Below are 24,715 nucleotides of genomic sequence, written 5' to 3'. Positions count from 1 at the left end.
CGCGTCAGAGCCGGGGCATGCAATTGGGTTATGGGATTAGGTTGGGTGCGAGTCTGCGTTGAGTTGGGAGAGGAAATTCATTTATGTTGGGCTGGATCGCGCCATTTATTCGAGATGCAATGATTGGCTGGAGCTTATATGCAGGTCATGTCTCTCGGTCATGGACTCACGGCATGACGAGGGCATTGATGTGTTAATGTGTTAGCTCTAGGGTGGCCAAAAAAAATCTGAACAGAGGTAATGTTGCAATGTATTTCTAATATAATACATAAGCATTTACATAGCACGGGATAACATGATTCATACATTCATCCATACAACCAAAGGAACTGAGTTCATACGACACAAGATATTTGAAAGAAAGAAAAAAAAAACAAGTTTGTACTCACGAACTACCGAGACCAAAGCCTAAGACTAAGCATCAATAGTTTTACGACCAAGAATGGCGACTAGAGCAGATGAATAGACGTCTTACAAATTTTTTACAAAGTAGATGATCTATTTCTTATTCACCTAGTGTACCTCAAAACGTACAAACGAAAGCATAAACTTTAAACAGACAAAACAAGAAGACTCTACGGATGGAATATGAAACTTAAGCTCTATTCAAGATCATTCTATATGTCTTTGAGGATAAAAATTTAAAATTTGAATGAATAACAAAACAAAACGACAATCACCAAAAAAAACAACTCACCAAGTTCATGTTCTAGAGAAAAGGAGATTCAAGACACTCTCAAATATATGAGTATATTAACGTTTATATCTCTAGCAACCAGAAGAACAACTTCCTAAGGTTGAAAAATCATAGCTCAAAGGCAAAAACAAAAATTAATAAGAAAATCACAACTGAAAAAAGAAAATTTGCAAACTTACAAGGGAACCAATAGAGAGAGACTAGAAGGAGTGGAATTCAAGTATATACAAAAATATAAAGTTCATTATTCAAAGAGATCAACCCTATTTTAAGCAGATCATAAGAATTTTCCTCTCAAAAACTCTCACCTATTACATAGGCTAAGCATTCATCTTCCTCTCCTCTAAAACCCTAGCATTAGGCTCTCAAATGGATTGCACAAGAGGCTTAAGTGGCTGATTCAAACTCTCTCATAGCCTTGCTCCTCTATTTATAGGCCTAGTAAACTTAACCACTAAATTTTCTAGCTTGTTATCAAAATACCCCTCTCTTGGAATACACTGCTACATACCACCGAGGGTATTTTGGTCTATTTCTTGCTCCGTCCATCGAACGGTCACAACGCCTTCATGACTTAGCTCCATCTTAACGCAAGTTTTGTCATTATGCCACATACTCATCCAATCCTCCTACGATTTTAAGGCCTAATCGTGAAACCCTCTCCATGCTTCTCAAAGCGTGACTCGCTACTTACTTACACCTTAAGCGAGCGCTATGATGTTGACACGTGTACTCCGTCTTGTGATCCTGACCGCCGACAAGTCTCTCCCGCTCTCAATCCCTCAGGCCACCTTTTCACTTGCATCGGTATCTTTTTCGCTTGACTTTGTCAATACGTTGTATTCATTCTCCGTTTCAAGCTTTGCTTGATCTCCACGTGTATGGCTAGTATCACCCTTAACTCCGTCTAGCCTCATTGATCGTCTGACACCAAACACCTGTTTAGCCCTAATCACCCACCGTCGACTGGTAAGTTGCATCCGTCACCTGCACACCATGAGACAAGCAAACATATTTCTTCAACTCTAATTCTAGTTAGTCCATAATCAAAATGCTCAAACCAAGCTCAAACAATCCAAAACTCGACAAACCAAATCGACAACCTTATCAATTACTCATCACATATAAATCAAGGCACATTTTAACTCGGTTTCTCAATCCCCCTTGATGAGTGCACTGACAACACCTCAAAGCACAAAAATTTTGGTTTGAAGAAGATAGGTTCATCTACGTGACCAAAAACTCAAGAAAGAGCAAAAAATATGTTACTTGGCATAAGAAATGTTGCATAAGGCCTAAAAGAGGCAAAGACAATCCAGAACCCTCAAAAGAGCAATAACAACTCAAAAACACAAAATCAAATGCTCCTCCTTGATGAATGGATATTTTCATTTATGCAAGATTTTTCTTTGATTTGGTGCAAATTTTTCATTTCTCTCATTTTTCATTCATTTCTCCCCCTTTGGCTATACAAACATCAAGGACAAAACATTATTCAATACATGAATATGTAATCCTAATGAGCTTTCACAAGTATACCATAAAGCATTTACAAAAGCTAGAAATATCAAAGGGCTATGAAAAGTAGAAAACGGAGCTCACAAATGCACAAAGGCTCAAAAAGAAAAAGTGACAAGAGAACATGAAGCTATACAAGCTAAACTTGAAGAATTAGTTGGCATATTGAATTTCACATAGCCGAATCATATTCAAAACGACCACCATATAAGCATCCACTCGTGCCGAGGCAATACAAGCATTAAAAATTAGCCAACTTCAATATCAAACTAGGCAAACAAGCATTCACGATAATAGGCTTTGCAAATGCTCACATATGAAACTAAGACCTAGTTAGATCAAGTGATTTAAAACAAAATTGAGCAATTATGCACATTTTTTTATTTTTATTCTCAAGTTTCCTCTTATCTAAGCAAAGTGTCGTGCGACTGGGTACAACAAATATTTTGAGACTTCAAGACAACCGTATTGGATTATATTTTAGCACAAGATACTTAATTTCATAAGATTATTCACATTTTCACAAAGAATCAAGTTTCCAGAGTTACTCAACTTAGTCCAAATTCAAGTCTAGTAATCGTAAATGCAAAAACATACAAGTCAAAACTCAACTACTATGATTATCTTACATGATGTGATGCAATATAAATGCAATAAAAGTAAGAGAGAGTATATACAAAGGTAACTCCCCCTCACACAATGCCATAGGGATAGTATACACCAAGCTCCCCCCTCAAATAGGCAAATCTAGTAGCATCTAGAGGCTTGGTGAAGATGTCAACTTGCTGGTGTTGGGTATCAATGTATTTCAAGTCTATATCCCCTTTCGCATTGTGGTCTCTCAGAAAGTGGAATCTCACATTTATGTGTTTGGTTCTGGAGTGCTAGACTGGATTATTGGCTAAGTTTATGGTACTAATATTACTACATAATAGTGACACACTCCTGAAATCTAATCTAAAGTCCCTCAAAGTAGCAACCATCCACAAAATCTGTGAGCAACGCTAGACTGCTTCCGAGAACACCAACACATAAGATAAGTACCCAAGAAATGACATGTACTAGAAGTATTCTCCCTGTCAATTCTACACCTAGCAAAATCCGCATCGAAAAAACCTCGAAGAGAAAGTGAAGAGGCAGCAGAAAACCAAAGTCCATACTTGAGAGTGTGTTTGAGTTACCTCAGAATGTGTTTCACCGCTTGGCGGTGAGACGTCCTCGGTGAAGCTTGGAAGCGCAAGTAGAGGCAGACAGTAAAGTGGATGTCCGGTCTTGTCATGGTTAGGTACAAAAGGGAGCCAATCAAACTCATGAACTCCAGCTGCTCCATTGCTTCACCATCTTTATTCGGATCAAGCACAGTTAAGGTAGCCATCGGTATCACCAAGGGCTTCGCGTCGCTCATGTCGAACTTGTTTAGCAGCTCCTTGGTGTACTTTGTCTAGTGGACGAATGTACCTTACTTGCATTGCTTGATTTGAAGTCCAAGAAAAAAGTTGAGATCTCCCATCATAGACATCTCAAACTCTCTACTCATAGTTTCTATAAACTTGGCCACAAGTGCACAAGAAGAGTCACCAAAAATAATATCATCCACGTAAATCAGAACGAGTAGGAAATATTTGCCATGCCTGAGAGTGAATAAAGTTTTATCAACCAACCCCATGACATACACATGCTCTAATAAAAAAGACATAAGCCTATCATATCAAGCCCTATGTGCTTGCTTCAGCTCATACAAAACTTTTTAAAGTTTGTATACTCTATGAGGTTACTTAGGGTCCTCAAAGCCTAGAGGTTGCTTGAAATAAACCTCTTCTTGTATGAAACCATTTAGGAAAGCACTTTTGACATCTATTTGATACAACTTGAAACCCTGGGATGCCACAAATGCTAGAAGGATCCTAATGGCTTCTAACCTAGTTACCAGTGCAAAGGTCTCTCCAAAATCTATTCCCTCAATTTGAGCGAAACCCTGAGCCACTAGTCTAGTTTGTTTCTCACTACAGACCCATCCTCCCCCTGTTTATTTTTAAAAACCCATTTTGTGCCTATGGTGTGAATATTATAGGGTGGCTCTATAAGGACCCAAACTTGATTTTTCTCAAAATTTTCAAGTTCTTCGTGCATGACATTGACCCAAGTTAAATCAAATAAAGCATGTACAATATTATAGGGATCAAAGGAAGCAACGAATACATAATCAGTAAAATGATCATGAGAAGCAGATTTGGATATTGCTACCCTCTCATTGATGTCATCGATCATTGTCAGTGGAGGGTGTCACCGCTGAATGTGTTCAGGGGCCTCACGCCTTGAGAGAACCTCCCCCTCAAACACAGCTGGTGTAGGCTCAAGAGCAGCTGAAGTGGAAGTAGAGGCTGTAAGATCTCTACTAGAGTAGAAGAAGCAGGAGCCAGCTCTGAAGCAGGTATGGATGAGGGAAGTAGTGGATCATCCTCGTCATCACCAAGAGCTAAAAGGTCGTCATCTACAAAGATGCTCTCACTCATCTCCTGATTACCTGCACACTTAAAGACAGAACTAGCACAGGAGGTTGACTCATCAAAAGTCACATCACATGATTCCATGATGGTTTTAGTGTCAAGATTGTAAACCCTATAAGCATAACTATGGAGAGAATACCCCAAGAAAATACCATCAGAAGAGATGCTTGTCAAGATTGCCACGCTTTATGATGAATTACCGGCAACCAAAAACTCTCAAATGTGAAACTTTCGATTTTCTCCCAAAGCGCAACTCATAAGAAGTCAAATTCAAGATCGAGTGCAAGAAAATCCGATTTGAGATGTAGCGCGCTGTGCTAATGGCCTCAGTCCAAAACTTCCTAAGAGCCCTATACTCACCAAGCATCGTCCTAGTCATCTCCACCAAAGTTCTGTTCTTTCTTTCAACTACGATATTCTGTTGAGGAACACATGGGGTAGAAAATTGATGCTCAATGCCATGTTCAAGGCAGAAAGCATCAAAGAGATAGTTCTTGAATTTTTTATCATTATCACTGCGAATTACTTTCAATGCGCCTAGACGTTGTTTGAACAATCTCAAATCTAAGCTCCGAAAGTGTGAGAACACTTCATCCTTGCTTATAAGAAAGAAGATCTAAGAGTAGCGAGAATAATCGTCAATAATAATAAGTACATATCACTTCCCATCCGCCGAACGAACCCAGGAAGGACCAATAATGTTCATATGGAGAAGTTCTTCCGGTCATTCAATCATCATTAGATTGACTGGTGGGTGAGGAGTGGTAACCATCTTGCCATGCCAACAAGAAGCACAAACAAGGTTCTTCTCAAACTTGAGCTTTGCAATCATCGGATCAAGTCTATGGCACTCAAATGAGTAAGCAAATCAAAGTTCATGTGCCCTAATCTCCTATGCCACATCCAAATCTCTGAAGAAGGTTGAGTAAGTAAACGCCGAGAAGAACCAGAAACCTTAGAAAAATCAGCTCCAAAAACTCTCCCAAGTTGAGAAATCTTGCAAATCAAAGCGCTAGAAGAATCAAGAACTCGAGAAGTATCACGCTTGAAGTGAACTTCCAAATCCTCATCTAGCAACTGAGATACAGAAAATAGGTTATATCTCAGATGCTCAACCAAAACCACATCTTTGAAAATAAAACTCTCATTTACCTTTACTGTTCCTTTGGCCTTTACTCTACCTTTTCGATCATCCTCGAAAGATGTACTCATGATGCTTTATCGGGGTAGGGCTAGAGAACCATGATGAATCTCCAGTCATGTGGCGCGAACAACTAGAGTCAATAAGCCACTTGTTCTACAGGCCTCCACCTGCTGCCTACATAGAAGAAGAATAGAAAGTGGATAACTCAGTACTAAGGTTAGTCAAAAACCTCATGGGAATCCAGTACTGGGTCATCCACCTTGAAGCTGAAATAGTAGGAGCATGCAACTCAACACTAACACACTGAGGATGAGTACCACGATGGGGAACACGTGGTCTGTCAAAGTGCTAGGACTCAAAGCCTTTTAAATGTGGACCAAAACTATATGAGTTATGATAAAATCCACACCAGATAACATCTCTAGGAAGAGACTAAAAAGCGCTAGAGACTCGTGGGTAGGAGCAAGAAAAAGGCTCATGTACACCACTAGAGGGGCGGTACATGTCTCGGGAACTCCACTCTCACTCATGCCTCTCATCTCTCCTACAAAAAAAGCAAAACCCAACAAGTTGACCCTCTCTCTGGTATTAGTTGTAGTGATAGCATCTCTCGAAAACTTGACTGCCAATTACTCTAGGCTTTCTCACATGTGCTCTCATCTTAGGCGGTGGGGCTCTCTTGGGTGTGGATTTCTTCTTTGTAGGTTGAGGTGTAGGCTTGTTCTTTTCTAGCATGGATTGTGAGGCATTGATCTTGGCTTTCTTTGACTCCAGGGTAGTGGGTGGGTTGAATACAGTATTTTCAGAACTAGTGTAAGCAACTCTTTCAAAGCCAAACCCAAAGCTAACCCAGCCTTATCAGCACATATCTTGGTCTTAGCCAAGATCAAATTCATTTTGCCTTTGTCTTCTGAGCACTTCTCTACAAGAGAAAGGAGGTACTCATTCTCAGCTAAAAGCTTTTCAACTTGCTATCTAACCTAGCTGAGCTTATCCTTAAGGATCATACAGGTGGGACACTTAGACTGCTTATCCGTACAACTCTTAGCACTCTTCAATTTAGACTCTAGATCTTTTATGCGCTTATCTTTTACTTCAACATCCTTTGAAAGCAAAGGGCAATTCTTGTGAGTGCCTAAGAGAGTAGGTCTAGACTCCTCCTCAAGGAGTTTCTTCTCAGCAATCTCAAGTCTACTGGTAACTTGAGTATGCATAGTTTAAAGCTCGGCAAGCTCACTCATGACATCCAAACAACTCTCACAATCCTCATCCTCAACCTTCTACACTTAAGCAACTCAAGCTCAAAAAAAAACAGACTCATACTTAGACCTAAGCTCCTTCAACTCACATACAGCTTTCTTAAGTAACCTATCATAGCTAATGAAAGCATCATTCAAGATATCGACTTAGATAGAAAGCTGATCATAGGAAGGTAATACCTCGAAGGGATCAAGCTCGGGGTCACTGTCGTTATTTTCGTATTCCATGAAGTAGAGACCGGTGAAGTCCTTGGCCTTTTTCTTGTTCTTCACTTGCGGTTCCTCCTCTTCTGAGCTCTCTTCCTCGCTTGATGAGGTGTCGATGTTGCTGAGAGCTGCTACGAATGCCCTAGAAGCCGTCTTAGCCTCCTTCTTGGCCATTTTATAGTGGTTCTTCTTGAAGAAGAGCTTTTTGTTCTTCTTCTTGTGCTTGTTGAAGTCGTAGTCATTGTCATCCCTCTTCTTGAGCTTGGGGCAATTCGCCTTAAAGTGAGTGGTATCACCACACTCAAAACAAGCACGGGAGCCCCCTCTCCTCTGGTCTCTCCTGTTATTGTAGAAACGGGTGAACTTCTTCACGATGAGAGTAAGGTCCTTATCATCCAATGTATCCACCTGCTCCTCTGTGATAGAAATCAAGAAAGATAAAGCAAAACCACTGAGTGAAGTATTAGGTTTCCGAGGTCAATCCAAGTCGTCATGGCTATCTCAGTAGACTTAAGCTTGCTGAATAGTTCATCACAAGTTAACGTTTTGTAATTTGGTAACTCTTCAATGCTCAAGATCTTCACTTTCCATATGCTACGGTCAAGAGCATAGAGAAACTTAATCGCCCTCTCATGATCATAATAGGGCAAAACACCAATGGATCTAAGGTTGCTCACAATTCCATCAAAACAAGCAAAAATAGCATCCAAATATTTACCAGGCCCTTGCACAAATATTTGGTATTCTTGGTTGTAAGTGCTTTGACATCTAGTCTTAATCTAATTAGTGCCCTCATGGAAGACACTCAGAGTAGTCCAGATCTCCCGAGCAGTACGGAGATGTTGAACCCTGTCAAACACATTCTGACTCAGGCAAATGAACAAAATATTTCTAGCTTTGTTGTTGGCCTTATACTGTTTGATTTGAACTTGAGTCATGCGAGCAGCAGGGATCTCGTAGTTGGAATCAACTACTTCCCATATTGCACTTACTTGGCTTAGAAGATAAGCCTCCATGCGCACCTTCCAGTACGAAAAGTCTATTCCATTGAACAACAAAAATTTTCCACTTCTCTCCATGTCGCCTACGGATCACAAAGTTGGTTAAGATCTACAAGTGATCAAACCAACTCTGATACCAATTATAGGATCGAGAACGATGACTAGAGGGGGAGAATAGACACCTTATAAATTTCTTGCGAAATAGATGGCTTACTCCTTGTTCACTCAACGCACCTTAAAAGTGCACAAACGGAGGCATAAAATTTAGAGAGACAAAGTGTGAAAGAAAGTTCCAAGACAATATGACTCCACAGATGGAATGTGAACTATAGGCTCTACTCAAGACCATTTCATGTGTCTTTGAGCACAAAAGCTTGAAACTTGAACAAAGACAAAGCAAAAAGATAGTCATCGAAAGAAGCAACTCTAAAGACAAGAGAATTCAAGACTCTCTCAAAATATGAGTATATGAATGTTAATGCTTCTAGCAATAAGAAGAACAACTTCCCAAGGTTGAAAAATCGCACCTCAACGGCAAAAATAAAAATCAATAAGAAAATCACGATAAAAAAAAAAGAAATTGCAAATTTGCAAGGGAACCAATAGATAGACTAGAAGGAGAGAAATTCAAGCGTATGCAAAAATATAAACCTCATTACTCAAAGAGGTCATCCCTATTTTAGACAGATTACAAGGATTTTTCTCTCAAAATTCTCACATATTACATAGGCTAAGCACTCATCTTCATCTCTTCTAAAACCCTAGCACTATGCTCTCGAATGGTTGTACAAAGGGCTCAAGTAGTTGGTTCAAACTCTCTCATAGCCCTACCCCTCTATTTATAAGCCTAAGAAATTTGATCCCTAAGTTTCCTAGCTTGGTACTAAAATAGTCATCTCTTGTAGTACACTCCTACCTACCATCGATGGTATTTTGGTCTATTTCTTACTCCGTCTATCGAACGGCCGCAGCGCCTTCACAACTTAGCTTCGCCTTGACGCAAACTTCGCGATGGTGCTATATACTCCTCCAATCCTCCCACGGTTTTGAAGCTCAACCGTGAAACCTTTTGCACGCTTCTCAAAGCGTGACTCATCACTTGCTTATACCTTAAGCAAACGCTCTGATATCGACATGTGTACTCCATCTTGCGATCTTGACCGTTAGCAAGTCTCTTCTGCTTCTGATCCCTCGAGCCATCTTGTCACTTGCACCAGCATCTCTTTCGTTTGACTTTGTCAACACGTCGTCTTCATCATCTGCTTCAAACTTTGCTTGACCTCTACTTGTACAGCTAGGATCCTCCTTGACTATGCTCAGCCTCCTTGATCGTCCGACACCAAACACCCGCTTAACATCGATCACCCGCCGTCGACCGCCAAATTCTATCCGTCACTTACATATTATGAGATACGCAAATATATTTCTCCAACTCCAACTCCAATTAGTCTATAATCAAAATGCTTAAATTAAACTCTGGTAATTCAAAGCTCGACAAATCAAATCCATAATTTTATCAATCACTCATCACATATAAATCAAGATATATTTTAACTTAGTTTTCTAATAGTGCACAACAACCAACACTCTAAAACGTTCTTGATTTCCTCCTCTAAAACATTATGGAGTTCCCTCCTTAAAAAAGGCACAAAGGCACTTCATAATTGCAAGTTATAGGTGATGGTCAGTATTATCCGCCAACCAAGTGTCCACTAGTCTCTCGAGTCCCTGCTCCCATTTATCCATCTCGCACCTGCTTTTGATGTAGGAGATTATGCACTATGCGAATATATTAGGCCAATGACTTCACCACTCAAACGTAACACCGGAGTTGACACTAGTATATTTCTACATGTCTCTTGTCATCAACTTTCCCAAAATAATAATGTCATCTTGGACAGAGCAAGTAAGTTGGAAATACTTTTCAGCCCCACATAAAGGTTTATATTGATAATCTAATGCATCACAAGTTGTAGTTATCACTTGCCCTATGTAAATCATAACCACCTACCAATGTATCAATTATTGGTGCATTGGCATGTAACCTGGTGCCAACCATTGCACCTACCGTGAAAATAAGTTCACAGTCTACGAGTTCATTATTGAAAATGACAGTGGCATGTTTTTTAATAGTTTGGAGAATTAAGATTAAAAACTTCTCTTTATCAGAAACAAGCGTGTGAGCATTAGTTATGACCTTTCCTACTTCAAAATAGATAAATAGTCCTCCACTTTAATTGCGTTAAGCGGGAAAGAGGTAAAATATATAAAAAAAAAGTTTTCCACGTGCATAAGAATGAAAGCAGTACCATAACTTGTTTCTTCTATGTCACCACTAGATGTGACAGCTGCGACCGCCATTAAAAAAGCATGACACTTCTAAAAACAATCCACGGTAAGTGCCCCCATCCTCAATCGGAGAGGAAGAGTATCTGCTGCTAAAGGAGGAGGAGGATCTGCTGCTGCTACTGAATCCACTCTTAATATTTTTTTGGCTGGATGCTCCGCCAAGTCTATCGGATGGTTCGTTGGAGTCACTACGTGAAAAAAAAAAATCTCTTACGACGGATAAGAATCCATCACTAATAATATTATCGGTGATAGGTCATAACGTTACATGTTATCTATGAGCATCTCCCATGTACTAAGGGTGATAAATATAAATGACGGGTAGCGTCTTCAAAGATATTTTGTTACTTAGGTTACATGTTACTTATGTCTGTCACTCATGTGTTGGGAAGAATAGTTACTCGTCACTTATATTTAATATAAATAACGGATAAATAGGTTACTTGTCACTTATGTGTATGTTACCCTATGAGAATATCCTGTTTTCAGGCTGCAACCTGGAGTATAGTCAGGATTTAGTAACCGTCTTCTCCCTACAAACAACAGCAACACACCCAAATCTATATCAACAAACACGCATATAAGAACTCATTTCATCACATAATCGTAAAGGTTACAGAGTTCCAATCAATTCATTACATATATAAGATCTCACAACCTAGGGATTCTATAGTGGAACTCGCCATATGGGCGTATGACTTCAGCTACCAAGAACTCTGTGATCCGTCGTCAAATCTTTAGAAGTGCACCGTCATTAAAAAAAAAAGAGCATCAAATTCCTGAATAATTTGACGTGCAAACAATGTCATGTTATCATGGAATTTAACTAATTCCTGAAATTAGTTACGAATAATCTCGTATTGAACTTATATTGGGATTTGATATCCTTCATGCGGAGCGTGAGGAGCATATTTCACGCAATATAGAATTCTCAGGTGTTGCCCAGTTGTTGTTAATGGCACTGCTGGAAAGAAAATTTAATGTTAGATAAAAAGAAAAAAACAGCAACAGAGAGCATTTGGTATTTTGTTATGTAGCACTTACCCGGTCTTGTGTGTCAGTCTACGGCCGGTTTTCGCGTCATAGTCAGGTTGAGCTCGAATGTACTTGTCAAAAGCTCTGCATAAGGATGGATCGATTAGGGAGCATTTGAATGTTAGAAAAGTTAAATATGTAAACTAAGTCAGGTAGAACTTACGCGTCGAGCATTCCTTTTACAGCGTTGCAATCACGCTCTCCAGGTTTTCCTTTTCCTCCTACTGGTCTTGATGAGTCGAAGTAGAACACCAAGTCCCACTTGAGGCAAATGACCAGTAAGATCCAATACCCACCGGAGTTGTAGGCGTCCATCAGGTACTACATTTTAGAATATTGTTGTATTGCCCTGACCACATGGTCCATAGCGTAATCGGAGTGAAGTTGGATGATCGATATTCACCTTTTCTTTTACTTTGACCTGACAAATTACGAAGTGCTGGTAGATCATTGATGGTGACAAATAACATGACATGCAAGGTAAAGTACTCTTGCTTTACTGATCCCAAACCTCAACGTCTTCCGACTAGAGTTTCTTAAGATCATCGACTAAAGGCCTGAGGTACACATCGATATCGTTGCCAGGTTGTTTTGGTCCTGATATCAAGATCGCCAACATAATATATTTCCACTTGTTACAAAGCCAGGGTAGAAGGTTGTAGATCGACGATACAACAAGCCAGGTGCTATGTGAGGTACTCATATTACTGAATGGATTCATGTCATTTGTGCTCATAGCAAACCTAATATTTCTTAATTCTTCGGCAAACCAATCAAATGTGGAATCAACGATTTGCCACTGAGTGGAATCCATCGGGTGTCGTTCTTACTACCCTCCTTATGCTAACGCACCAATTGTGCCTCATTTCTATTGGCAAACAAATGTTTCATACGGGGAATTACAGGAAAATACCACACCACCTTCCTAGGACCACCTTTACTTTTCTTGTCTTCATCCCCGTCACCACCGTCAATTCTACACTTATATCGATGGGTTCCACAAGTGGGGCATTGATCCAGCTCTGCATACTCTCCACGAAACAAGATGCAATCCTGCTTACATGCATGTATTTTTTTTATTTCCAGTCCTAAAGGATAAACTATCTTCTTCGCGTCATAGACGCCCTCGGGCACCAGGTTCCCCTCCAGTAGCATATTCCTTAGCAAATCCAGTAATGCTTCAAAACTATTGTTAGTCAAACCATGGGTTGCCTTCAGCTGTAGAAGCTTTAGGTTCCCAAATATCCGCGTGTACTTCTCTTTACAGTTGGGATAAAGGGACATCTTGGAATCCCACACAAAGCCCTGCAATTTAGCAAACTCACCATTTTTATACTCGTCGTGCCGCTCGACATCCCGCACCATCTTATCCACATTCTCTACAAAATCCTCAAGATCATTATCATTGAAACATAATATGTCCTCATCCATGAGATCATGATCCATTTCACCGGTGTAAGTCATTGATCCACACTGTCGGCATGGAGGGTCCGATCCAACTCTCCCTCGTTAAGGCCTTCCTCGCCATGTTTGCTCCAACATGTATAATTCTCTTTAAATCCACGCATGACCAAGTGTTCATGGATATTGTCTGGTTTCGGGAACTTCTTATCATTATTGCAGTCATGATATGGACAATAAATCGTTGTTTTACCACGATCTTTCATATCCGCCAAGGCAGCATTCATGAAATGCTTCACCCTGCTCAGGTACTCCAAACAAGTCCGGGTCTCAAGGTACATCAAACTTCTATCCGTCATCTACAATTAATGTAAAAATATTCATTCTTCATTAACAATTACCTTAATTTCGTGGTTAAGCATGTGATTGAAAATTACATACAAATACACTAAACCTATGGCATCTCACGGTAGATTAGGCAAACCTAGTATCAAATCTAACATCAATAGAACTCACTTGTACTAAGATTCTGGATAAAAAGATGCAAAATGGCTGATTATAACTTAAAGCATAACAAATCTACTAAATAGAGATTAGAGGAGAAGGAAAGTAGGGAAAAATAGGAGATACAAATCTTGAAAGACCTAGCACCAATTCAAACTTCAAATCAACAAGATATTAGAAAATCTCTACCGGAGCCGGTGAAAATCGCCAGCACTGTGCGGGCAGAACTGTTGAGTAACTGTTCGCCCGCACAGTGGCTGGCCAACTCTTTAAACAGAGCTAAGTAATAGGTGACGTGTGATAATATTACATGTCACTTGTTATTTGTTATAAGTGGCGGGTCATTAACGACATGTCACTTGTCACTTGTTATTTGTTATAAGTGGCGGGTCATTTACGACATGTCACTTAAAACTGGCTCAAAGAGACTCGTCACCTTTGCCATGTCATAAGTGACGGGTCGTAACATGACCCGTCACTTATGACTGGTACAGGAAGACCCATCACTTATGATCAAGTCAAAAGTGACGGGTTTAGTTATTACCCGTCACTCATGTTATAGGTGACGGGTAATATTACGACATATCACCTATTATTTGTTATCTGTGATGGGTAAATACTTGGTCCCGACCTGAGACGACATAAGTCACTGGTCGTGTAATGACCCGTCACTTATGTATGTCTTCTTTGTCTGATTTGCACATAGTGAGTAGAAGTCGTAGGTGTTGTCGCTGTAGTTGTCTCCTAAACCAACTCTACAGCTGCACTTCTCTTCCAGCTATCAGACGGAGAAGGTGCAGACGTTGAGATATTATTGGATGCTAACCCTGGAGTATCTCTGATGTCTATCCCCACGTAAGTGGCAATAGTATGGGTATATAGAGAACGACGGGGAGGAACAAGTGACTTTGGAGTCTGAGTGGCTGATGGTGTGTTTCCGCCTGGTGTGATTCATTTGAGCATGTCCTGAAAGAAGGGATAAAGACATATGTGCATTATTGCACAAAATGCACTAGTGTATCTAACAAAATTATTTGAAGGAATTAGAAATTAGTGGTCATATAAGATTTTGACAAAATAGTATAATGTCCACTATGCCAAATCATGGAATGATTATGCACTGAGATGGTATATCCGTTATATGGGTGAGTCAATGGAAGAACCATCTAGAGATAAGTTGCAAAGAGAGACTAGACTACAACCGATATCCCCTATAGTCCTCAATGAGGACAATATGAACTTTTATTACACAAGATCAATATTGGCAAAAGGATTGGGTGAAAATGAGAAATGATCTAGCTCATGGATTCTACATGCTCATGTTTCCTATAATGACACTGAGTTACGTTGTAAAAACAAAATATCACTTGTAAACAATCACGAGGTCCTTGCTTGCATCTATTCAAAAGGATGTTTATACAACAATGGAATAATGAGACTGCCATGGTTATTATCTTCAGGGGGAGCGAATATCTTATGTAGATTCTCATGATGAAGACTTAAAGTCTTAGCACAAGGGAGATCTTACAAGTTGACTCAATACCCTATAGCTCCAATGTTTAGGGGAGCAACAAAGTCGCTTTAAACTTAGACAAAAGTTTATGTGAAAATAGGAATCTACATGATCAAGGAAGAAACATTGTGAAAATCACAGTCAACTCCAAAAGGATTAAATGTTTCGTTTTTCCCCTTGTTGAGTTTTGACCCATTGGGTTTTCTCAACACGAGGTTTTTAATAGAGGCATTTGCAAATACCTCCCTAGTTTTTTATTTTTTGTACGGATGCCACTCGAATGACTATTTTAATGGTATTTTTGCAATTTTCTAGTGGCAAGCTTGTAATAACATTAGGAGTAGTGGTTTCTTTGCAATTGTCCCTTTTTAATAAGGCAGCATGTGCAATGGCAAGATACGTGAGCTTATGTGCTCTTTTCGCATAACTGTTTTCCCATTGGATTTTGGATGAAGTGTTTTAAGACATTAGTGTGACATTGTTAAAGTGTACAAAGGGGAGTGTTGTAATATTGGCCCAACTAATAGGCTATATGTGTAGACACATAACCTAAACTAGGCACAAGGGGCATTGCTTCCGGCCCATTAATAATAGAAAGTTTAGTCCTATATTGCTCATCTAATGTAATCGAGATCCTACCCCCCAATATCTAAGGAGGGGAGGGTTCCCTAAATTGTACACATAATCATAAAAAGTTGAGCAATGTCGGAGTACAGCTTGTGTCTCTATGTGCTTCTTTTTTAATGTTGTTTTGTTTGATTAGTGCATGGTAACATGATTATTACACCACTAACAACTCAATTATTTTCTTAATCCTTTTGAAAAGATGTGCAACGACCTTTTATTTGAAAATTTCCACTTTCTCTAGAGTAAATTAAGATTAAAGAGTGTTTTGCTGTAGTCTGAAATTGTCACCAACTATTCAGTAATTGGTAAAAAAACAATTTTGGTTCGCAAATGTAAACTCTTGACTCTATAGATACCAGTAACCACACACGTGTTACACACAAGAAAAAAATAATATTATGCCATCAACAATAAGACCGATGGATTAGATAGTCATTGTTATTTCAATGTTTTTTATTCGATGTGTTTTTCATTGGAAACTTAGATGCTCAACTAAAATTGGGTCATTGCTCTTACTATCCGATGTTTTCTTAAATAATATGTTGTAATGAAAGAGAGCATTCATCAAGCAATATAATCAAAATAACATAATGCACAAAATATCCATATCAACAATAGCGGGGCTCGAGTAGACAAAGAAGGCGACGCAGCCGACGGCAGGGGAAGGAATGCCAGTCTGATGGTGGACTTATAATGGATTCTTTGCATATTTTGTTCATGTTTAGAACATGTTACTTTCAATATTATATTTTTTCTTAAAATGATAATATATTTGGGACTGTCATCGCACCATAACGTAGATTTTGCAACCTACTTGTCCAAATCATAGCGAAAATGGTGCATCTTTTGCAAAATATAAGGAGCAATAAAATCACAGTTGTGTTGCAAAACTAAAGATCATTGCAACCAACGATAATGGTACAAAGCATGTATAAGAAAAAAATCTTCTAAATTATTCGTGGACAATGCAAGAACTAATTGGGCTGATTTTCAGTAGGCACGATGCCTTCTATTTCATTGTTAGGGCGGCGATGGTTAGTCAATATTGCTTGTGCTTTAGGGTCCTCCCATATGCCATACCTAATCTCTAAAAAAAAGAGTTGCGTATTTAATATGAGGCTCATATAACACATAGCATAAAAAAAACATAACATATTATAACTAAAATAACATGATTGCCTTCGAAGAATGATAGCAACACGTATCGCTCGAATCCCATGAAAGTGATGGTGTTATCAGACTCGATCAAACAACCTAAAAAAAAATTGGTCATGCATGTCAGGTACTGTCACCCTTAAATACTTAAAATTGTATTCAACTTATACTTACATGCTGCTTGGTCGATCACAACTTTGGTGGAGAGGAGAAAGTAGTTGTGGACACCAGCTGCTATAAGTAGGTTGCAATCATCATCATCTGAGCTAGTGAAGACCCGCAGGAAGGAAATCCGACTAACAAAAGAGATAAGTATTTTTATATAGAAACTGAATAAATTTTTCAAGATTGAAAAGAAATAAATATACTTGTTATCTTTTAATGTGATCTTCCTAATCCCCTGAGGGTAAAAGGTGTCGTGGTCTAGAGACCCGACATGGGTAACTACGGCTACAATGTCGACCAATGAGTCATGGGGATGCCTCAAAGCATCATCTAGCAACACAATAGTGACAGATGAAATCATTTGGACATGTTGCATAATAAGACAAAAAAAAGAATCATAAGTATGGCATTGAATTGTCATGAATGAAAAATTAGAATTAGAAGAACCATAAGTATGGCACCGGGAGGAGCAACGTTGGGGGTGGAGTTAAAATGAATGTGAACAAAGATGAGGTGCAGCCATGGGGAGACACTTGATAATATATAGGTGAAGGTAGGGCCTCAATCAAACAATCACTTTGGCCAAATTCACATTCCAAAAATCACGCAACAATCAAGCCAAGATTACAAGGAATTTTTTTTGCGCCCTCAAAAAAAATTATTATGGCAATCTATACAAGAATTGATGCAAAAAAATAATTATTGTGGCAACATGTTTCAAGCAATAATCACGCTATGAAGGAAAGAGAGCATTAATTAGACCAATCACCAAATCTTGTCATTACCAAGTAAAACAAATGAATCAATTCCAATGAGAGGCGCACTAATTAATCACATAACAAGTAAAAAAAGATTTAATTTTCTTTGTTGGCTTACTATTGCGTAAGAGGCGAGGTGGAGAGAATCGATTGCAGTGTAAGAGGCGCTTCCAAATTGACATGGCTTTCTAAATTAGCGTGTACATTGATTGAGGTTTCCAAATTAGTTACTAATTAATTTGACGGGCATAAGAGGAAAGAAGTGGAGAAGGAAGGAAAGAAGGTGGGGTATTAACTTTGATCGTGGACCATCTAACCATGTAAGATGTATGGTAGAGATTGTTTGGATCTGTCACAACTCATCTCACTGCCACAGAAAGGATCATCCACGCTCCCTATTCACTACCAATTCAAAAATAATTGGCAATGATATGTAAGCTTCAGACGCACATAAAAAGTCAAGTCAGCAAGAATCGATAGTGATAATGATTAACACTGTCGGTTAGTAACACGAACCAGCACTGATGTATCACTATCAGTTCTTGTTACTAATCGGAAGTGATGTATCATTGTAGGTTCAAAAAAGAACCATCGGTGATATTAACTCATCAAAAGATATATCTTTTATAACCGGTAGTAATAATGGCTATCACTGTCGATTGCGATTACAAACCGGGAATGATACTAAAAAAATCCGTATGTCTTCACGCGTGAAACTTTAAATCCGGCTTTTAAGGTTTGGGTTAGTTGACACGCGTGTTAGGGTTTTTGTGTTGTCGTCAACATGACAATAGCTTTTACTGTAATTAGTATAAACTATATAATATGATCATTAGTAATGTTAATTTCATTTAAATTAATGCATGAATGTTTTTTGTCTTGGATTAAGCGTCATTGCCAATTTGTAGTTGGAACCGGTAGTGATAAATACACAAATCGAGCGGAATAAGATTAAGAACCGGTAGTGATAGATTGTGTCCCTACCGATTCGTGTTACGAATCGGCAATGATAATCATGGATTATCACTGTTGCTTATTTGGTTTAAAAATCAGCAGTGATGTCAATTTTGAACTGGCAATGATGATATTTTATGTAGTAGTGTCTACTTGATAGGACTAGTAATCGTGCACGTGAGACATGCATGAGCAATCATACAACTATGATTTCTGAATTATGCGAGCACCTTTTATATTCTGAGTTAATGTAAATAAATAACTGAATTTGACAATGCGTAAGCCATCCTCCACAAATATCTAACAAAGCACTACAAGTAGAATGAAGGCTAGTTAAATTTATCCATGCTGCAAGACTGCAACTATTATAAGAAAAAATACATCTAGTACAATTCCAATATGTCTTACTACCCCAATACATCTATGTACATAAAATTCTAGGTGCTCTTTCCTATGAGATCTATGTCTTTATTTGGCTTAGCAAGAATCCAAGTCGTCTTCCTTGACGCACCTCTCGGTAATGTAACATAAAGTTGGTCATGCGAGAACACCGGTTCGGGAAGATAAATACCAACATTAGGAATGGTTTGTCTGTTTATGGTCATTGAAAAGCTCAGGAAGATTAGAGATTGTTTCCTCTTTAATCTGAAAGGAAGTGAAAGGTCCTCCGAGGAGGACAAAGGGATCATAGGTATGAACGCCCTCTTTCCAGCATGTTGGCCACCAATAATCTCAACATCAATCGTGTTATCTTGGAAGGCTCTAACCATTAGCCTTGTTCCATTGCACATACCGTTGTGGGGATCAAGGTTCCGGAGCAGGATAACTAGGCGGTTGGTTTTGAATTTGAGCACATGTGGGGGCAAGCCATTTGGTGTGATTGAGTTCAGAAAGTTGATTGGGTAGTTGTTGCGTGAATCATTGTTGACGGAGTCAAGGCTCTAGTATACCTTCTATTTGCCTAGAAATTTGTCAATCATCCTTGCATTCAGCTCATCCATGTTCTCATTCTTTGTTGAAAGGATAGCACATGTGTCCATGTAAGCCCCTGATGTAGCATTATTCTGATGACATGGGAATACATTTTCAATGAGCTTGTCAATTGATTCTTCTATGATGATGTAACTGATCACAACATCATCAAGGAGGCGTACATAGTCATCACCAATCGTCTTTTCTGTGTCATTGCCAATTCAAAGGAGGTATTCGGAGAACCATGGTTCAAACTATGCCCTCATATTGTAGGTAAGGCATATCTTACTTATGTTCTGCCATAGATATAATCTTTGCAGTGTAGTATCATTGACTTGTGCTCTCGTACCACATGTCACCACAGGAAGGATCTGCCTAAAATCTCCACCAAACACCATAACCTTCCTCCCAAATGGCATAGAACATCCAATTATATCTTGTAGTGACCTATCAAATGTCTCAACAGCTTGATGTTTTGTCATAGCACCTTTGTCCCAAATTATCAAGGACGCCTTATGAAAGCAACTCCACAGTACCACTTTGCTTTGTAAAACTACACATATTGTCGTCAGTAAGCTTAATGGTAATATGTGCATCTATCAGGCATGATCAACGCTATTATACCATATATTACAGTTGCAATGGCTATTAGGCCTAGCAAGCGCAACCTAGCAAGCAATGCCTTGTACAAGTACATCTTCTCGTGCCTCCTGGACCATTGACAAAGAAAATTTAACTCCTTTTGTTGACCACGTGATCCATGATTTCACCAAACCCAGTTCGTTGCTCCGTGTTCAGAGTATTAATAAGATGTAGATGTTCTTGGTCAGCTGATAGTTCCTCCATGACCTTTCTCTCGTGGTCGCCAGAATAATCATCTGATTTAGAAATAAAATAAATTAATCACAGCATTAGCAAACATGAAAAAATAATTAGAGTAAGATAATATATGCATATTAACATGAGTGTGACAATTAGAGTAGGATGACAATTAGAAAAAAGGTTGCATCAACCAGTCTTATTTGCAGGTAAGAATATTTATAGTAGAACCATAATCTGTGCCTGACAATGATACAGAAAAAAACAAATATATGTAACCATAATGTATTGCAGAACTACATGCCAAGATCAAATTAGTTAATAAAATATGTTTGTAGTATAGATCCTTTCTTGAATATTCTAATATAATGGCAACAATACATACTCCAATCCAAAAGCTTAATGCTAAATATACCATTGAACCCCTCTCAGGCTATTTTGCTTTGTTTGTTTAGAGTTGGACCCTTTACTTTCACATAGATTTCAAATCTCAATAAACTAAGGTGTGATGCAGATATAGAAAATCTTACAATGAAAAATAAAATCATGCATATGTAGTGAGCGAACCTAGTGCAAACTTGACAAAAAAAACTTGTACCAAGAAGAATAGATACAAGCATGGAAAGAACAGGATGTTTGAACTAATCACTAATCTAAATTGCCTCAACACAGGTCAGAACATCAAGCTTAAGTAAAATGTGCAGCATTTCACATCATGGGTGTTAAATTTTGTAGTTTTATGGTAGCAAAAGGACAGATTGAACCACTGATAGAAAAAACCAGTATTGCAAATATCTCTTTTTCTACCGACATCATTTTTTTTATCATTCATAAATCAGGAAGGATGGCTTACCTATTTATCGTAGAAGAGATGCTCTCAAATGACATGATCACAAATGGGATAATCCTTAAGATATAGTGATTCCCAATTGAACAAACCAAATCAAACCAAACCAAATAATCAATAATATGTAACTGGTTTGGACCTTCACTAACCCGCAGCCTGCGCACACACAAAAAATAAAGGTTGTCAAATCAGAGCAATTATTGTAGCAAGAGAACAGGGGAACTGCGGGGAATTCGTACCAGCAACCAAGATAATCAAATTACAAAATATCGTACATTGTTGAACTACAATTGGGGCACTAGGGAACACAGAGAAAAGACGATGCCGAGTAGATTTTCCACCACTTGTGGAGTAGTCGCCCATGCGGGCAGAGGAACACGGGAGAAGAGTTGACGCCGATAGTACAAACAATGGCTCGAAGTACAGGGGCGAGCAACGCATGAAGTGGGAGGGAAGAGGAGCGATGGACAGGCAGGGACAATTTGGTATGATTTAAGTAAGGAAGATGATTATGTTGATTTGGTACGAGAGCAATTTGGTATGAGTTGTGTAAGGAAGGTGATCACGCTAATTTAGGAAGAAATTGTCAGCTGTGGCGAATATGGTCTTATTAGGGTATATAGGTGATTTTTTTGATTAATGATAATATAGTCAATGAGACTAACATGTTTGTCAAATATATAATTAAGTAGGTCTCATGGATGCGGGAAAAATCCAAAATTAGACAACATACGTGATCCTATTTGCCGAAATAGATAACATATCATCGTATTTACAATATTAGCATCCATATTTGGTACCTCATTTACAGAAAACTAATTTTTGGTACATCGTACACCGAAAAAACATGGGTCCAGCCATATTAGGCACCTCATATGCTGAAAATCTGGTGATTTTCGACAAATGAGATGCCGAATATGGGCTACAGTGCCTTATTCATCACCTCACGTGCCGAATATGGTCCGTACCTGCTGCAGACACTTTGATGGTGTCATTTTATGCCGGAAACCTCATGTGCAGGTACAGGCCATATTCGGCACATGAGGTGTTGAATATTCGACACCTTATGTGCCGAATACACCTGATATTCAACATATGAGGTGCCTAAAATAGGCTATAGTGCCATATCCGGCACCTCGTGTGCCGAATACACCTGATTTTCAGCATATGAGGTGTTAAATATGGGCTACAGTGCCATATTCGGCACCTCGTGTGGCAAATATTGCTGGGTCCATGTTTTTTTGGTGTACGGTGTACCGAAAGTCAGTTTTCTATAAATGAGGTGCCGAATACGGATGCTAAAATTATAAATATGACGATATGTTGTCTATTTCGGCAAATACGGTCACATATGTTATCTATTTTTGGATTTTAGCCTATGAATGCAATACATAAAGAAGCCACTGAAGCTGGGACAAAGATTGATTGAATTGGAGAAGTCCTAGAAAAGTTGTACACGTCGAATGGTCTAGCGATTAGCAAGGTGTACATGCTGGAGTGTTTCTGGCAGAGAAGGAGAAAGTTAAAGAACACGTCGGATGGTCCGGTGCTCAGCATTAAGTACATGCAGGAGCATTTCCAGATGAAGGAGTAGATGAAGCTACACGCCGGATGATCCGGCGCTCGGAGATGTACACACCGGATGGTTACGCTAGAGTGTTTCTTGCAGAGAAGGTTTCAGTGGCTCGGTTAGCTAAAGTGTACACGTTGGATGGTCCGACGATAGAGATGGTGAATATGCTGGAACATCTGGTGTTCACAATGAGTTTGAGTGAGTTTCAATGGCTAGTTCATAAATGGTGTACACGTCGGATAGTCTTGTGTGTACAATGTTATTTACACCGGATCATCTGGCATATACAGTAAAGTTGAGCCATTAGACAATGGCTAGTCCACGGGGTTGAAACTATAAATACCCCTCCACTCAGTCATATAAAAGTGTGGTAGTGTGCTGGAATTCAGGGAACCTCTTAGACACTTAAAAATACATCCAAACCTCCATAGTGTTTAAAGTTATCATCCAAGGTGTTTAAACACAAGATTAGATAGTGATTAGTGCTTATAGGCCTAGAGAGAAGTATTGCTAGATGCTGCAACCAAGAGAGTGGATCAAGGAGTGACCCTACCGTGTACCGGGGGGTATACTGGCACCTTGAAGTCTTGGTGACTCGTCGGCTCCTTGGGTCTTGGCGGCTCAATCTTGTTAACCCTCTGACTTGGTGTGGAGTGACGGCAAAAGGCTTGTACAGGGACACGGAGACACTTGACTTGGTGGCTCAAGCTATGAAGTGAAAATAGTGGCAAGTGACCGGAAGAAATACTAGTGGTGAGGACTTGCTTGGGTGGCTTGGTGGCTCATCCGGTTTGAGGCCTTATCTTGGTGGCTTAGTATCTCAAGAGCCGTGACCGGAAGAGTCTTAGCGACGGAAAACATATCCTTGGTGGAGCTTCAATATGGTTTGGAGGTGACGTTTATGCTAGCGATACCATATGATAAAAATCTTTTATGCCGAGTTTGCTCTCTTTACCATCTTTACGTTTTCGCATTTATTTCTTGTAATATATCCTTTCATGTTTATCTTTATAGAGTAGTTTGCTAGGATTAGCTATAGGTTGTAAACATTTGAATGGTAGAGTAGACATACTAGATGAATCTAGAGCACATTTAGATAAAAATTAATATAGGTTTATCTTATGATATTTTTGGAGCTAATTAGTTTTAATTGTCCCAATTCACTCTTCGTTTAGGATGTCACCGCTCCTTTCAATAATCTAGATTCAGATCAAAATTTTGGCCATTAGAGGGAGCAAATAAATTAATTCAAAATCGAGTGAGGAGGACTGAAGGGTCAACACAATTTTGGCTATTGGATTCAGAGCTGAGAATTTAGTAATCCCGTGGACACTTATTGAGTGGACGTTGGATTTTTCAACGGTTGATGATAACTCATTATTAGATATTGAATTGAATGAAACACTATTGAGCAAATCTTATTGTTAGATTTGTTAGATATTGACGGATCTAAAGGTGCTGGCTGTTAGTAAACATTTTTTTGGTGTACATAGAATTGTTTTAACTCATGCTTTTATAGATTAGATTAGATAGACTATAGAAGTATAGATGTATATGGACACATACACACATTCACCCCCTTCTCTTATTTTTTTTTAAGTTTTAAGTTCGCCCTCTTCTCTCTCAACATATGACACATTCCTCACGGTCGTCACTTTCATATCCATTCTCTCTCTAAAACAAACTCCCGACTAATCAGTTAGGGAGGAG

This window comes from Phragmites australis, chromosome 11 (assembly GCF_958298935.1).
Source record: "Phragmites australis chromosome 11, lpPhrAust1.1, whole genome shotgun sequence".
NCBI classification, from domain to species: domain Eukaryota; kingdom Viridiplantae; phylum Streptophyta; class Magnoliopsida; order Poales; family Poaceae; genus Phragmites; species Phragmites australis.
Note: the sequence above shows the minus strand (reverse complement) of the source record.